At 43.9% G+C, this 17451-nt stretch overlaps 1 long non-coding RNA gene across 1 annotated transcript; it reads right to left on the reverse strand.

The window, feature by feature from the left end:
- Positions 1-3572: 3572 nt before the first annotated feature.
- Positions 3573-15394, reverse strand: LOC130361345 (uncharacterized). The gene is made up of 3 exons (XR_008890969.1): positions 15275-15394; positions 12413-12523; positions 3573-3976 (listed from the first exon to the last, which is right to left on the reverse strand). It is a non-coding gene; the product is annotated as an uncharacterized LOC130361345 (long non-coding RNA).
- Positions 15395-17451: the final 2057 nt, after the last annotated feature.

A 17451-nucleotide genomic window follows, 5' to 3' on the forward strand; every position in this document is an offset into this window, starting at 1 on the left:
GAAGTTGAATTATTCTTTTCTGTCTGACAACAGTGCTCTCTGCTGACATCCCTGCTTGTCTCGGGAACTGCACAGAGTAGAAGAGGTTTGCAATGGGGATTTGCTTCTACTCTGGACAGTACCCGAGACAGGTGTCATCAGAGAGCGCTTAGACAGAAAAGAACAACTCAACTTTAGCAGCTCATTAGTACTGAAAGGATTAAGACTTTTTGATAGAAGTCATTTACAAATCTGTTTAACTCTCTGGAGCCAGATGATATATATAAAAAAAAGTTTTTTCCTGGAATACCCCTTTAACCCCTTAAGGACGCAGGACGTAAATGTACGTCCTGGTGCAGTGGTACTTAACGCACCAGGACGTACATTTACGTCCTGTGCATAACCGCGGACATCGGAGCGATGCCCGTGTCATGCGCGGCTGATCCCGGCTGCTGATCGCAGCCAGGGACCCGCCGGCAATGGCCGACGCCCGCGATCTCGCGGGCGTCCGCCATTAACCCCTCAGGTGCCGGGATCAATACAGATCCCGGCATCTGCGGCAGTTTGCGATTTAAATGAATGATCGGATCACCCGCAGCGCTGCTGCGGGGATCCGATCATTCAGAACGCCGGGCGGAGGTCCCCTCTCCTTCCTCTGTCCGGCTCCCGGCGTCTCCTGCTCTGGTCTGTGATCGAGCAGACCAGAGCAGGAGATGACCGATAATACAGATCTGTTCTATGTCCTATACATAGAACAGATCAGTATTAACAATCATGGTATTGCTATGAATAGTCCCCTATGGGGACTATTCAAGTGTAAAAAAAAAAAATAAAAAAATGTAAAAGTAAAAGTAAAAAAAAAGTGAAAAATCCCCTCCCCCAATAAAAAAGTAAAACGGCCGTTTTTTCCAATTTTACCCCCAAAAAGCGTAAAAAACATTTTTTATAGACATATTTGGTATCGCCGCGTGCGTAAATGTTCGAACTATTAAAATAAAATGTTAATGATCCCGTACGGTGAACGGCGTGAACGGAAAAAAAAAAGTCCAAAATTCCTACTTTTTTAATACATTTTATTAAAAAAAAATTATAAAAAATGTATTAAAAGTTTTTTATATGCAAATGTGGTATCAAAAAAAAGTACAGATCATGGCGCAAAAAATTAGCCCCCATACCGCCACTTATACGGAAAAATAAAAAAGTTAGAGGTCATCAAAATAAAGGGATTATAAACGTACTAATTTGGTTAAAAAGTTTGTGATTTTTTTTAAGCACAGCAATAATATAAAAATATATAATAATGGGTATCATTTTAATCGTATTGACCCTCAGAATAAAGAACACACGTCATTTTTACCATAAATTGTACGGCGTGAAAACAAAACCTTCCAAAATTAGCAAAATTGCGTTTTTCGTTTTCATTTCCCCACAAAAATAGTGTTTTTTGGTTGCGCCATACATTTTATGATATAATGAGTGATGTAATTACAAAGGACAACTGGTCGCGCAAAAAACAAGCCCTCATACTAGTCTGTGGATGAAAATATAAAAGAGTTATGATTTTTAGAAGGCGAGGAGGAAAAAATGAAAACGTAAAAATTAAATTGTCTGAGTCCTTAAGGCCAAAATAGGCTGAGTCCTTAAGGGGTTAAAGGGGAACTTTGCCCTAGACATCTTATCTCCTATCCTGCTATTGCTGGACAATCTAAGTCTTTCAAGACTGCATTGTTAGTCCCTCTGGCTACGAGTCTTGTAGTGCCTGCACAGCTAATGGGAATACTATCAGGCATCTAACAAGGGTTAGACACATTTTACACAAGTGGATACAATTTTGAGAAATCTGACAGCCCTGAATGCTATTGTAGGGGGAAAGATGGGCAAAGTTACTGCATTTTCTGTAAAAAAAAAAAATTTGAGTTTAAAGATCATAGATATTGGCAAACTTTATTCTCTTAAAGGGGAACTCCGAAGGAAAAAGGTGTTTTTAAATCATCTGGTGCCAGAAAGTTATACAGATTTCTAAATTACTTCTATATAAAAATCTTAATCATTCCAGTACTTATCAGCTGCTGTATGCTCCACAAGAAGTTGCATAGTTCTTTTCCGTCTGACCACAGTGCTCTCTGCTGACACCTCTGTCCATGTCAGGAACTTTACAGAGCAGGAGAAAATCCCCACAGCAAACCTCTCCTGCTCTGGACAGTTCTTGACACGGACAGAGATGGCAGCAGAGAGCACTGTTGTCAGATTGAAAAACTATACAACTTCCTCTGAAACCACGCTCAGGTATAGGATGTTGGGCAGGATAGGTGGAGGAATTTAAAGGGGTATGCGCGCCAGCCCTTTAAATTAGTAGATGTGGCCGCACATGGATTTCCTCTCTCAGGGTTCAGAGGAGGTGGACCTGAGCAAAAGATCTTTCATCTTGGGTTTTCCCAGTAAATTCCTAAGGACTAGAACATTTTTATAGTCATCTGGCTCATGGTCTTAGCACAATGTAACCATTAGGTGGCAGCAACATTTATCTGCATATGGATATTAACAGTGTATGAGTGGTGCAGACATTTGGTACATTGCATAGAAGTGGAAACATGGTAAAGTGCATTACACAAAGATGCATAACATAATGCCACTACATCCAACAACCCATAAGCAATGAAATAACAGGCAGTGGGACACTGCATGCATTATCATTGCAATTTCCGAAGGTACAAATTGATGCAGCTTCACACATTATGGTGGCAAATGAATAAAGGTATCAAAATGCCTAAGGGTGTATACAAATGTTGTATGTAGTTGTTAGAGATGAGCGAATTTACAGTAAATTCGATTCGTCACGAACTTCTCGGCTCGGCAGTTGCTGACTTTTCCTGCATAAATTAGTTCAGCTTTCAGGTGCTCCGGTGGGCTGGAAAAGGTGGATACAGTCCTAGGAAAGAGTCTCCTAGGACCGTATCCACCTTTTCCAGCCCACGGGAGCACCGGAAAGCTGAACTCATTTATGCAGGATAAGTCATCAACTGCCGAGCCGAGAAGTTCGTGACGAACCGAATTTACTGTAAATTCGCTCATCTCTAGTAGTTGTAATAAGCACCACCTATGACAAGTAATAGAATCTGCCACTATTTAAAGGGGTACTCCCACCCTAGACATCTTATCCCCTATCCAAAGGATAGGGGATAAGATGTCTGATCGCGGGGGTCCCGCCACTGGGGACCCCCGCAATGTTGTATGCGGCATGTTGTATGCGACCACGGGAACGAAAGTCTGTGACTTCAGAACTCCGCCCCCGTGTGACGTCACGCCCCGTCCCCTCAATGCAAGTCTATGGGAGGGGGCCTCACGCCCCCTCCCATAGACTTGCATTGAGGGGACAGGGCGTAACTTCACACGGGGGTGGAGTCCTGACGTCACAGATTTCCGTTCCCGTGGTTGCGACCCGGACCCTCCAGACAAGAAACAGGTGGGTGCCGCATACAACATTGCGGGGGTCCCCAGTGGCGGGACCCCCACGATCAGACATCTTATCCCCTATCCTTTGGATAAGGGATAAGATGTCTAGGGTGGGAGTACCCCTTTAAATCAGTATTCACCAATAGCACCAGACAGTGGAAAGTTGTACAGAAAGTTAATTGATTCAGTCAGACGGTTGAACGGTCAGTGCTGTAAAATCTTATTATACTCTGTACCCAGCCCTGTGCCAGCAGCGTGACACCAAGAGTTATGGCATCTCCGTACTGACCAGAAGACTCAAAGACCCCAAAAATGAATTGTGTGGGTAAAAGTCTGCACTGTACATGTTCCTGTATGACCCTGTATGTTACCGCATTTACTTTTCTCTTTGTAGTCGCAGTCTGAGCTGCGTTGACAAGGAACTGAGAAGACAAAACACATGGATGCCAAGTTTCTGCTTGGCTTGCTGCCTTGCTTCAGAATTTCAGCTGCTATGGTAGCTTGTCGAGTACAGAAGACCAGCATGCCTGATGTTATCCTAGAACTGGAAACAATAAGAGAAATTCAATGTGAAATCATGTAATGAATCATCATAACTGGAGCAAATTGAGCCAAATATACCAAGATGGTAGACTTGGTATAAGAAATTTGGCACAGCTCGCTTACTACTCTTACTACGCCATCTCATGGAATAAAAACACAGAAGCCCAGATTGATCATGATATAAAGATGTGTGTGCTTTGTCCATAGCAGCCAATCATTTCAGCTTCTAGGATTGTATCCACCTTTTCCAGCCCACGGGAGCACCTGAAAGCTGAACTAATTTATGCAGGAAAAGTCCTCAACTGCCGAGCCGAGAAATTCGTGACGAATCGAATTTACTGTAAGTTCGCTCATCTCTAGTTGCTATAAGCAAAGCAAACCTTTTTGTTTACATTTTTATATTTGAAAAATGGGAAAGGGGTTGGTTTGAATTATGGGGTTATTTTTTGTAACTTTTTTAGTACCCCTAGAGAACTCATCATAAGCAATCATTCGATTGCTCATACAGAGCTAAGTAATATTATAGTATTACACTGATTCATTTTATAAGTGATCTGCTAGTATAGCCTGACTATGGCACACTGTAGAAGCAGATTAGTCATGGCAGCTATGGGGGCCAGGTATAGACCTCGGGTTGCCATGATAACGGCACACATCTTTGCTATCGATTAACAGGCAGCCGAACCAACACCCATAACACCACCAACGAGCAGTCAACACTGTTTAAATGTCACTGTCAACTTTAAAGGGGTACTCCGCTGCCCCCTCCCATAGACTTGCATTGAGGGGGTGGGGCGTGACGTCATGAGGGGGGCTATTACATCACGAGCTCCCGGTGCCGGCTCCAGTGTTTGGAACAGTTTGTTCCAAATGCTGAGCAGAGGAGTACCCCTTTAAGTAAATGTACATGTCCAATCCACAGCATATTACAATACCAGCAAAGTCGATGAAACTTTATCAAATTTCATTCACATGCTGGGTAAAAGGTCCACGTGGAATCATGCAGAAAGTGACCTTTAGTGAAGATTTTAAATGGAGAACGTGAATGCAGGGACCATTTATTGCGGATTTTCCCCATTGACTTCAATTGGGAAGTCTAAACTTGCAATAAATTCACAATTAAATGTTTTTTTTGGCCATTTTGCAGAATCAAATCAAAATGTACAACTAGAAATTTTAAAACACATTGGCAATATTTTGTTCTTATTTACATACAAGTTTTGACACCCCCAACCACTTGCATTGTACTGTAAATTGCAAGGCTGGGAAATCCTCCTCACATGATATCTTTCATTAAAGACCTGAAAGTAGTCTGAACAGAACCCTAGACAGAGGTATGACTAAACTTTACATCATGCAGAACAATGGTTTTGTGCCCCCCTTTAGTATTCGGCACTTAAAGGGGTACTCTGCCCCTGGCCTCTTATCCCCTATCCAAAGGGTAGGGGATAAGATGTTAGATCGCCGTGGTGCCGCTGCTGGGGACCCCGGGGATCGCCGCTGCGGCACCCCGCTATCATTGCTGCACAGAGCGAGTTCGCTCTGTGCGTAATGACGGGCGATACAGGGGCCGGAGCAGCGTGACGTCATGGCTCCGCCCCTCAGTACATCAGGGCCCGACCCCTTAATGCAAGTCTATGGCAGGGGGCGTGACGACCACCACGCCCCCTCCCATAGACTTGTATTGACAGGGGCGGGCCGTGACATCACGAGGGGAGGAGCCGTGACGTAACAATGCTCCGGCCCCTATATTGCCCGTCATTACGTGCAGAGCGATCTCGTTCTGCACAGTAATGATAGCGGGGTGCTGCAGCAGCGATCCCCGGGGTCCCCAGCAGCGGGACCCCGGCGATGTGACATCTTATCCCCTATCCTAAGATGTCTAGGGGCGAAGTACCCCTTTAAGGCACCTGACACACCAGCCCTTTTTATTAATGCCCCTACAATACAGGCCCAGTCTATGCCAATTGTTTTATGCAGTGTCCCATCACGAATTTTGCATAGAATGTGGTTGCATGTGGTATCTCATATCTGCTTTTATTGATTTATAATAGTTTGTATTGATTCACACTGGTTTAAAAGACATCTGCAGCATTACAAACACTTATCCCCTATCCTCAAGATAGGGAATAAGTGTTTGATCGCGGGGGGTCGGAACGTTGGGACCCCCTGTGATCTCCTGTACGGGGCCGCGGCTGTCCCGTGCAGGGGGCGTGCACACCACGGCATGACGTTGCAGCCGGCACGCCTCTTCCATACATCTCTATTCGTGCATTCGTGCCTCCCCGCATCCCCCATAGAACTGTATGGGGACGGGGAGGAGACGGGGCGTCACCGTCTAGGGGATAAGTGTAATGCCGCTGCAGTTGTCCTTTAAGCAACCTATTCTAATGCAACTGAAACTGTGAACTTATGTAACAAGTAACTCTGAAAGCTATGCAATGGTTAACCCACTCACGCTCAGAAAGCAGGAACAGAAGAGGAGGCAAAGCTTACCCTAGTCCAGCCTCTCTACTGAGAGGAAGCGACAATGCAGCTTAGTATAAGAGCAGGGGAATCCAAGACAGCATGAGGCGAGCAGCTCCTGCTATAAAAACAGTCCAGGATACTGATCAGGCCTATTGCTAAGTCTGTGTGCAGGAGGAGAGAAGTGAAAAGTTTTGTCTGTGAGGGTAAGCTGAATAAGGGGCCCATGCTTTACACTAGATCCCAACCAGGCTTCCAGGCAGGTGTGGCACAGTGTGGCATGTCACAAACTACAGATGAGCAAACTCCAACCTCTTGCCTCTGAGCTCTGCTGTGAAAGAGAAACTGGAAAACTGTGAGCCAAGCTGTTATATATGTCCACTAAGGAGGACACAGCAGGACTAGTAAATATGGCTAGACCGGAACAGAAACCGCTCCATTCACCTGAGGAAGGAACATACACCATGGTTAGACCCTGCTCAAGACAATCCTGCCTGAAGCTGTAGTACTGTGCCCTTCTTGGATCTGTTTTTAGTGATCTTCAGTAAAGAGAACTGTAAGTCATTGTTTTTGCACATTACTACCAAGGACACCCAAAACACCACCAACCATGCATAGGGAGCTCCCCAGGGGGACAAGTGATGACCATTGTGCGACCCTCTGTCACAGCACCAAGCTAAGGAGTCTAGTAGTCCTATTGGAAGCATTATAGCCTCTGTGACTACTGTGACCCAGACCATGTCTGTCACGATGCCGGCTGGCAGGTAGTGGATCCTCTGTGCCAGAGAGGGATTGGCGTGGACCGTGCTAGTGGATCGGTTCTAAGTCACTACTGGTTTTCACCAGAGCCCGCCGCAAAGCGGGATGGTCTTGCTGCGGCGGTAGTGACCAGGTCGTATCCACTAGCAACGGCTCAACCTCTCTGGCTGCTGAAGATAGGCGCGGTACAAGGGAGTAGACAGAAGCAAGGTCGGACGTAGCAGAAGGTCGGGGCAGGCAGCAAGGATCATGGTCAGGGGCAACGGCAGGAGATCTGGAACACAGGCTAGGAACACACAAGGAAACGCTTTCACTGGCACGATGGCAACAAGATCTGGCGAGGGAGTGAAGGGGAAGTGAGGTGATATAGGGAAGTGCACAGGTGATAACACTAATTGGAACCACTGCACCAATCAGCGGCGCAGTGGCCCTTTAAATCGCAAAGACCCGGCGCGCGCGCGCCGGGACAGGACTGACGGAGAGCGAGTCAGGTACGGGAGCCGGGGTGCGCATCGCGAGCGGGCGCTACCCGCATCGCGAATCGCATCCCGGCTGGAGGCGGTATCGCAGCGCCCCGGGTCAGTGGAACTGACCGGAGCGCTGCAGTGAGGAGAGTGTAGCGAGCGCTCCGGGGAGGAGCGGGGACCCGGAGCGCTCGGCGTAACAATGTCTAGCAGAGGACTACAAGCCTCAGCACTTCCACCAGAACCTCATCTAACCGTGGCTCTCAATCTGGGCTGCTGCATATGTACAGGACCAGATATAAACTCCTTAAAAATATAATATATGGGATATTTATTTGACGTTAAGATGCCTCATTGAAGAGATTAAAGAGTAAGAGTCAACAGTGCTGTGTACTCTGCAGCCCGGGCAATGTGTGTGAACTCGACCCAGTTAGTAAAGTGGAATACTTTAAGAGTCAGTTGTAAGGAAAGAGTGTGCTAGCCGTCTGTCTCAGATTTCTGTGTTAGCTGCCATTCCAAGAACTTGTGCAGGTAAAATTAGCAAGCAAACACCATCAGCGTAAATACATTCACCCCCAGTCTCCATTGTCAACTCCTTCAGGGCAGTATGATGGTTCACTGCGAAAAACTGGGGAGATTATAGTCTGCTGAAAATGGAGGTTATCCCTGAGGAAGACCTACCCAACGACCCTCTAGAGAAAGGAAGTCAGGACAGTGTCCCTGAGGACCACCCAGAGGAGAAAAGACCAACACTAGCTGGCATACCGCTTGGATTGGAGTACAACTGGTCCTGGGTAATGTAACTTTATGTTCTGCTGTGCACAATACATGCAACTGGTGGAAATGCTGGGATTGTAAATGTGGCAAAGGCTTCTTATTCCTGCTCAATGAAAATAGAAATGGGAAAACCCTGAGAACATGACTATGTACGGGAAGATTTTTTTCTTATTTGAAAATGATTTCTCATATCTATTCATCTATCATCTATCTATATCCCAAGGAGAGCAGCACAACCTTGTATGATTTCTGTGTTCGGTGCACGCTGTGTGGGTGCCTGGGTTAGGGCTCCACTTGTAGTAGTAGTCCAGAAGATAGCAGCACACAAAAAGTAAGGTGAAAAAAACTTGTGGATTTATTTCATTATTCCAGTGCAAAAATCAGGAGAGCAACGTTTCCGCGGCCTCTCGCCTTCATTATCAAGTCAGATAATGGCGGCGAGAGGCCGCGGAAATGTAGCTCTCCTGATTTTTGCACTGGAATAATGAAATAAATCCACAAGTTTTTTTCACCTTACTTTTTGTGTGCTGCTATCTTCTGGACTACTATCTATCTATCTATCTATCTCATATCTATCTCATATCTATCTATCTCATATCTATCTATCTATCTATCTATCTTATATCTATCTCATATCTATCTATCTCATATCTATCTCATATCTATCTCATATCTATCTATCTCATATCTATCTATCTCATATCTATCTATCTATCTGAGAACATGACTATGTGCTTGAATTATTTTTAAATTACCTGTGTATCTAATTTCTATCTATCTATCTCATATCTATCTATCTATCTATCTATCTCATATCTATCTATCTATCTATCTATCTCATATCTATCTATCTATCTCTCATATCTATCTAACTAATATCTATCTATCTCATATCTATCTATCTATCTATCTATCTATCTCATATCTATCTATCTATCTATCTATCTATCTATATCATATCTATCTATCTATCTGATATCTATCTATCTATCTATCTATATCATATCTATCTATTATCTATCTTTCTAGATATCTATCTATCATCAATCTTTCTACATGTCTATCTATCTATCTCATATCTATCTATCTATCTATCTATCTATCTATCTATCTATCTATCTCTATCTATCTCATATCTATCTATCGAACTAGCCCAAAACACTGTAAAAATACATTGGGGTGGAGTTAGGGGTACTTACTATTGTTTGCTGAGTGTCCAACATATCGACTGCATTGTGCAAAGTGTATTTTTTAAGTTTTTACTATTTTGTGGCATGTTAGTAAATTCCAGTCCAGATGCAAAATGCACATTCATTTTCACCCTAGCAGTTGTTATGTTGCTTGTGCAACAATTGCGCCAGAAATGATCCTTTTCATTGGTATATCCATTGGGAAAACATACATCCCTGTAGCTATGCCCACTTTTTGGGAACATGAACATGTTGAAAAAGTATTTCCCAAACATTGTTAATTATTAGTAAAAGGCATATGCGCGCAGTGTGCCATAGTTGGAGAGGACAAAATTGTAGCGCTTGAAGAACAGTCAGTTCCCCCCATTGTGTGAATATGACCTGTGCTGTTATCTGGAAATAGTTGGGTTTATCCCTTTAAGGCTAAGTTTCCACTTGGTTTTTTTTCTGGCAGTTTTTGAACATCTGCCACTGCAGTTTTTGAGCCAAAGTCAGAAGTGGATCCACAAGGGGGGAGAAGTGTAAGTCCTTCCTTTGTTATATATATATATATATATATATATATATATATATATATATATATATGTTCTATTCCTTTTGAATACTCTTCTGGCTTTGGCTCAAAAACTGCAGTGGCAGATTCCAAAAACTGCTAGAAAAAAAAAAACAAGTGGAAACTTAACCTGACTGTGAACACATACAACAATTTTTTACATAACAAGGTTCATTCAACATTTTGTACACATTTTACATTCGGTGTGCTGCATCTACTTCTTCTATGAAAAAATCTAAGTTTTGATTAAGATTCTGTTTAGATCTGAAATGCATTAGTTGTACTTTCCCACTATATTTTTGGGTTTACGCATTACCCAAGCCTTTAATGAAAATATAATAAATGCTAGATATTTTTGTCGGTCTATAAACGTCTATTTTGTCATATACTTCCATTAGTAGAAGCTTGCAGCAATAAAGCCAGTAGTTGGTGTTGAGATCTTCATCAGGTCTAAACTATAGGTCACTATGAAGAATTGGTCAACAGGCTCTTAAGGCCAAGTATTTATCTAGGGCAGAGCTTTCCAAACTTTTCATGTTGGTTACAACCTTTTTAGACCTGCATAGTTTAGTGACACAGCCCTTGCCGTACCGCCAATTGCACATATGCACAGATCCTACGACGCAAAACGTGATACCAGTATCCAATATCAATATTAGAAATGTGACTGCTACCCCCCTTTGTCATTTCATCGACCCGCTTCATCACTCCCAGTGCAATTAAATTTCCCCTTCATCAGCCACTGTGCCATTTCAATTCCCCCCTTTTTCACCCCACTCTCCTCCTCCCTCTGATGCCCCACTATGCCATTGCAGTTCTCACCAGGCTCAGGTGCAGGCTTGGCATCTCGGCAGGTCTGAAAATCGACGTCTTCCCACTCCGCTCCTCGGCATGACATCAGAGCCGTGACTAGTCAGTCTCAGTAGCCACCGCTGCTCAATAATTTAAAGTGACCATGGCCCATGCTGCTGATGTTGAACAGCAGCCGGCACTGCAGTCACTTTAAATCAGTGAGCAGTGGTGGCTGCTGCTGCAGGATGAGATGGTCCCATGACACACACCTGGGGATTACTTTTGACACACTAGTGTGTTGCGGCACCCAGTGGACCTTCAAACTATAAATACCCTACATGCGCTGCACCTCTTTGGTCTTGACAATGGCTGCGAGAGGCAGCCGAAACGTCGCCTCTGATGTCGGGTGAATAAAGGCCTCACATTTTTTTCACCAAAGTTCCTGTGTGCAGCTATCTTCTTTCAAGCTACATTTTGGGACTTTTATACATTGGGACCAAGCCCAACATAGCCAGCACCTACCAACCTCTCTTCCAGTGCTGCCCAAATTAGTTTTTCTTTGATTGGTCTTCTAAATAGATACGGTACATGAGCAAATCTGATCACATAGTCCTATGGATTCTGCTAATAATTCCTAGCCTTATATTAAATGACACCTTTCATTTATTTTTCCTATAACACTGGGGCTATGTCTCCTTAGTCTCGCCATAATTGCTAGGATATGCCATCACTTTCTGAGAGGTTGCACACTACAAAATATCCGTCTGGGATTTCATTCTTTGTGCAGCAGGTGGCGCGGTAATAAATTGGTCGCTATGACTATGTGAACGTGCGCCGTCCCCATATTTACAGCAATTGAATGAAGATTTTGAATTTCCGCTGTAAAAATTTATCACAGTGTTTACAGTGCAGCAGAATTCAATTGACGATAATGGGAGGCTCCTGCATTAGAAATTCCATAGTGTGCATGGGCACCAAACCACCGATCAAGTAAATGGGGCTGTGGTGTAGCCAGTGACCAAGATCACAGTTGTTTATCCATTCTAAGAGTTAACCTAGGAGAGCTAATTTCTTCCAAAAACAGGTTGTTTTTGGTATTACAACTTGGATCCATTAACTTTCTTTTGGAAAACCTTAACTGTGGTTTCTAACCTATTTAGTTGTTTTGACAAGAAATTCCAAATCACTTTGTGATGCCAGGGCACAGTTAGCCTATACACAGCCCAAGGTGGAGACAGCTTCTCCTGGGCCAGACACGGGGAGTAAAGAAACACGCAGACGTCAATATGGATAACTGCCTTTTACTGAGCAGGGTGCAGATGTTATTACACTCACACAGTATGGAGCAGAGTGGAGAGGATGCAGTGTAACCCTTTCGGAGACCTGTTGCCTTACTGGGACTTATGGTGCTTTTCACCCACTTGATTAAGACTGACCTGAGAATAGAGACTGAAGATTCCCATGCCTGCTAGGATTCTGAAAAGGTCCAATTGCTTTCTCCGCCAGGGCTTGGCTTTCCGCTGTATGGGGGATCACTTGCAGAATGGCTGGATAGAATTGAGAAGAGATTTGTTCTTGGATTGGGCGGGCAGGGTCACATGGGCTTACACTGCTCCTCATTCTTAAAGGTACAACACACATAAATAACATATACAGTGCATATGAGAAACTTAAAAAGTGCTTTGAATATTTTAAATACAGAAAACAGTCTCTTAGTGGGCCCAACACAAGCACAGCAGACATGCCCAAGGAGATCCTCAGCCCACACGACAGCCAATGGTGCTGGGACACCACAGTTATAAGTAAAATGGATTGTATATATGTTCACAGGGGACAATGACATTTTAAAAGTAAAGTAAATACACGTGTTAGTCATGAAAAAGCTTCAGCGATACAATATCAGAAGACCTTCAGGAGAAGAGAGGGAAGGAACGAGGGGATGCTGCTGAAGTCTATGTCTCAGGTGTATGAGACTTATGCCACCCATTGGGGCGTAACTATAGGGGGTGCACCGGGGGCCTGGAACCCAAGGAACCCCCGAAGACACCTCTGCCCCATAAGAAAACACCAGTATTATAAATGACATATGGGAAACATTTGGCCCTGTAACAGATTTTGCATTGGGGCGCAGAAGATACAAGTAACACCTCTGGGTCTCTCACACAGCAAGTCGGTGGGAATAGAATACTTGGCCTCATCGCAGGGGGTATCTTGACCTGCCAAATTTTCTTTTGCAGGATATGACACATGCTTTGCTTATATAGTCTATATTAACATTCCAAACGACATAGGATATCTCCATAGAAATCTAAGAACATATCTCCATCAAGGGGACAAACAAACCCTCTCCCCCTGCAGACACCGTCCTCAATAGCATCATGACAACTTTAATTCTCTATTTCTTTGGAGTAATTTAGAGAGTTGAAAGGACAGTTGTTTCTGAGAGTAGTTCACAGATAATACTCCGGGAACCTGTCATACTGAAAATTCAGTACAGACCATGTTATAGAGCAGGAGGAGCTGAGCAGATTGATATATAGTTTTGTGGGGGAAAGATCCCGGATAACTTATCATTTATCCATGTAAATTTCTGCTCATTCTGGGCTAAGGAGTCATAGGGGCGGTCCTACTTATTGATTGACACCTGTCTATATGGACACTTGTACACAGATAGCTGAATATTTGGCCACTAACCCTGCTGCCTGCAGACTCAACTGTATTTTCAATGTATTAGGTTTTCTTTAAAGGGTTTTTTTCAGCCAACACAACCTGATAGCTTTCCCCCTACTTGAAGGGACAGGTTGTGTTGGTGAAGCAAAATACACTCATATGCAGCGTTCAAAAGAAAGTGCATAACCCAGTGGTACAGCCAACCCCTTTTAAAGGGGTACTCCGGTGAAAAATATAATGTTTTCAATCAACTGTTGCCAGAAAGTTAAACAGATTTGTAAATAACTTCTAAAAATCTTAACCCTTTCATTACTTATCAGCTGCTGTATGCTCCAGAGGAAGTTGTGTAGTTCTTTCCAGCCTGACCACAGTGCTCTCTGCTGACACCTACGTCCATGTCAGGAACTGTCCAGAGCAGCATAGGTTTGCTATAGGGATTTTCTGCTACTTTGGACAGTTCCTGATACGGACAGAGGTGTCAGCAGAGAGCACTGTGGTCAGACTGAAAAGAACTACACAACTTCCTCTGGAATATACAGCAGATGATAAGGACAAACAGTTTCTATTACAGCACCCTTCCCTCACCTAAACTAATGTATGAAATGTTTCCCTAGATATGGCCCTATATCAGTATTTTCCAAACAGTGTATCTACAGCTGTTGCAAAACTACAACTCCCAGCATTCCCGGACAACCGCTGGCTGTCCGGGCATACTGGGAGTTGTAGTTTTGCAACAGCTTGAGACACATTGTTTGGAAAAACACTGTGTGGTGAGGGGTGTGATGAGGGCAGATGGAATAACCCTAGGGGCAGATGGCATTAAAGGGGTACTCCAGTGAAAAAAAAAAAAAAATTTAAATCAACTAGTGCCAGAAAGTTAAACAGATTTGTAAATGACTTCTATTAAAAAAATCTTTACCCTTCCAGTACTTTTTAGCAGCTGTATGCTACAGAGGAAATTTTTTATTTTATTTATTTTTTGTCTTGTCCACAGTGCTCTCTGCTGACACCTCTGTCCGTGTCAGGAACGGTCCAGAGCAGCATAGGTTTGCAATGGGGATTTTCTCCTGCTCTGGACAGTTCCTGTTATGAGCATCAGGTGTCAGCAGGGAGCACTGTGGACAAGACAAAAAAGAAATTCAAAAAGAAAAGAATTTCCTCTGTAGCATGCAGCTGCTAAAAAGTACTGGAAGATTAAAGATTTTTTGATAGAAGTCATTTACAAATCTGTTTAACTTTCTGGCACTGGCACCAGTTGATTAAAAAAAAAAAAAAGGTTTCCACCGGAGTACCCCTTCAATCCCTTGTGTTCGTGACGCCTGGGCGTGCTTTTATCTCTACACCACCAGAAGGTATACCGCTGGATCCTGGGCTGGGCACGGGGGCAAATAATGACTCAGACGCCAAGTTACGGTACAACGGCAGCTTTATTGTGTCAGACAGGTGTAACAGTCTATACAGCTTGGCTAGGCCCAAGAAGGCGACCAGTGACTTCAGAGACCACAGGGCTTTCTGGGACTTATGGTGGACTGGGACAATTGTGATGCAGGGCCACGCTGACTTGAGACAGGCTTTACTTGGACTGACTTGACTGAGACTGACTATGAAACACCCCGTTTGTAGCTTACCAGGCTTTGACTTGGACCTGGGGGGTAGTGGACTTGTGGATCCATGGCTGTGTGGTAGACTTCAGGCCTCCTTAGAACACCAGACACTCTCTCCAGACTTGACCTCACTGCAACTCAGCTAAGCAGGAAAAAGATACTGAATTAGCTCCACCCAGGGCTTATATGGGGTCCCATAGGTCACCCTGTAGGTTACATGGTCATTGGTACCTTCCCTGGTTACAATCACATGACAACAGTACTTAAAAGGTATAGAACAAATTATCTACATTGCATTGAATAACATATACGTTATTTAACTATTCAGGGCACACAGGTGAAAGGGAGGCCCAGGGGTCATGGAATGGAGTCTGCCTGACAAGGCAGCAATGGTACAGGGGTGTAACTCCTGTACTGGGCCACCACAAACTCCCACAAAGTCCTGTACACTTTCTGGCACAATTTTTGTTTGCATCTGCCTGTGAATTTTCTGCAATACTGGACATAGTTCAGACTGGGGGGTACTTTTTGCAGAAGGCGCACACCCGTGTCCTGTTCGAAGGATGCCAAAAGTTTTGGTGAGGGTGTGATGAGGGCAGATGGAATTACCCTTGAGGCAGATGGCATTAACCCCTTGTGTTTGTGACGCCAGGGAGTGGTTTTACCTCTACACCACCTGAAGGTATGCCGCTGGTTCCTGGGCTAGGCACGGGGGCAAATAATGACTCCGACACCAAGTTACGGAACAACGGCAGCTTTACTCAGACGTCTCCTCGTGTGTACTAATGGCTTCATACATGTGGGTATTCCGTCCCCAGCATGGGTTCTGTTTACATTATGACTTGCACTTGCTTACTAATTCTATAATGCATAGTGGGATGTTAATACCCTGGTATTTAGCACTTTACCTATTCACTTGTTATTGTTGTCTACACTATTGTGGCCATACATGATCCAGAGGTGTATGTTTTCATTAATGTGAGAGACGTTCATTTTTAAGCTGCTGATATCTTTTTATATGATGTATGTTTTTGTGTCTTTTTAAATGATAAAGATTGTTATGTTGTATAGTTACATCTTGTCTGCTGCAGTGAATATTTAGTAGGAATTAGATGTAGTTGTCATCAGAGAAAAATAGTCTTGAGGAGGGCACTCTGTCCTTTTGTTAAAAGTTAGGAGGTATACTCTAGAATGCTCTGTGTGAATACAGCCTTGTTATATTAATGTAGACTATCAGCCCAACTACCTGTACAGGACAGAAAACATCCCTGGCTCCTCACCCTAGTGATACCGGGGGAAGGCTGCCGGACTCTTCAGCTGTCTATGTTCACATGGCTTTGTTGGACTGAAAAGCAGTCTTGGCCCTGCAGTACCTAATATGGCTTCAGATCTCAACCTATTTTTACCTCAGCATAATACAGGTTAGCACCTGCCTTTTCAGCTGGCGGACTTCCACAGCGGTGGTGGAGAATTTCACAATTCTGAGACGCTCTTATTACCTGTATTCTTCCATTCGAAAACAAATTCATGCTTACACTTTACAGCTTATTCACTTTATGCACAGTACAACCTATCACCTTGTGCACATTACAACATATAACTTTATGCACAGTTCAAGCTATCACTTTGTGCCCAGTACAACCTATCACCTTGTGCCCTGTACAACCTATTTTACCTTATGCTTAATATGTAGTCACGAAGCCCTCTGCCACAAGAGGTCAGGATGAAATAATAATAAAAAGAAAAAAAATCATGTTTACCTCCTGTCCCACACTGCGATCTCAAGAACAGCCGGGCTGCGTCTGTCTTCCTCCACAGTACCGGTGACGATGAGTGATGGACTCCTCCCAGAGTAGGTCCGCAGGGGCTGTGGCTTACACTGACAGGCAGCTTTTAATTGTATGCGGGTGTGCGCATACAGCTGAAAGTGGCGCTTGCTCGCCTGGGGATCTGGGACAAATGTCCTGGATTCCTCGTTAGCAAAACGAGAGCCCCCAATGGGCATAGGTACGCCACTGTATCCATTTACATATGCCTACCCTTTTTGATCAACAGCAGGCATGGAGAGGTTAATAAGAGGAGATGGGCTGTTTAATCCTGGACTTCTGCCATGCTCAGGAATGCCCCCTGGGGACTTATTTAAATATTAAGACTCAGTGTTCGAAAGGATTATGAATATTAAAAGAGTATGCCCAGAATCC

This window comes from Hyla sarda, chromosome 3 (genome assembly GCF_029499605.1).
Source record: "Hyla sarda isolate aHylSar1 chromosome 3, aHylSar1.hap1, whole genome shotgun sequence".
Lineage (NCBI taxonomy): Eukaryota > Metazoa > Chordata > Amphibia > Anura > Hylidae > Hyla > Hyla sarda.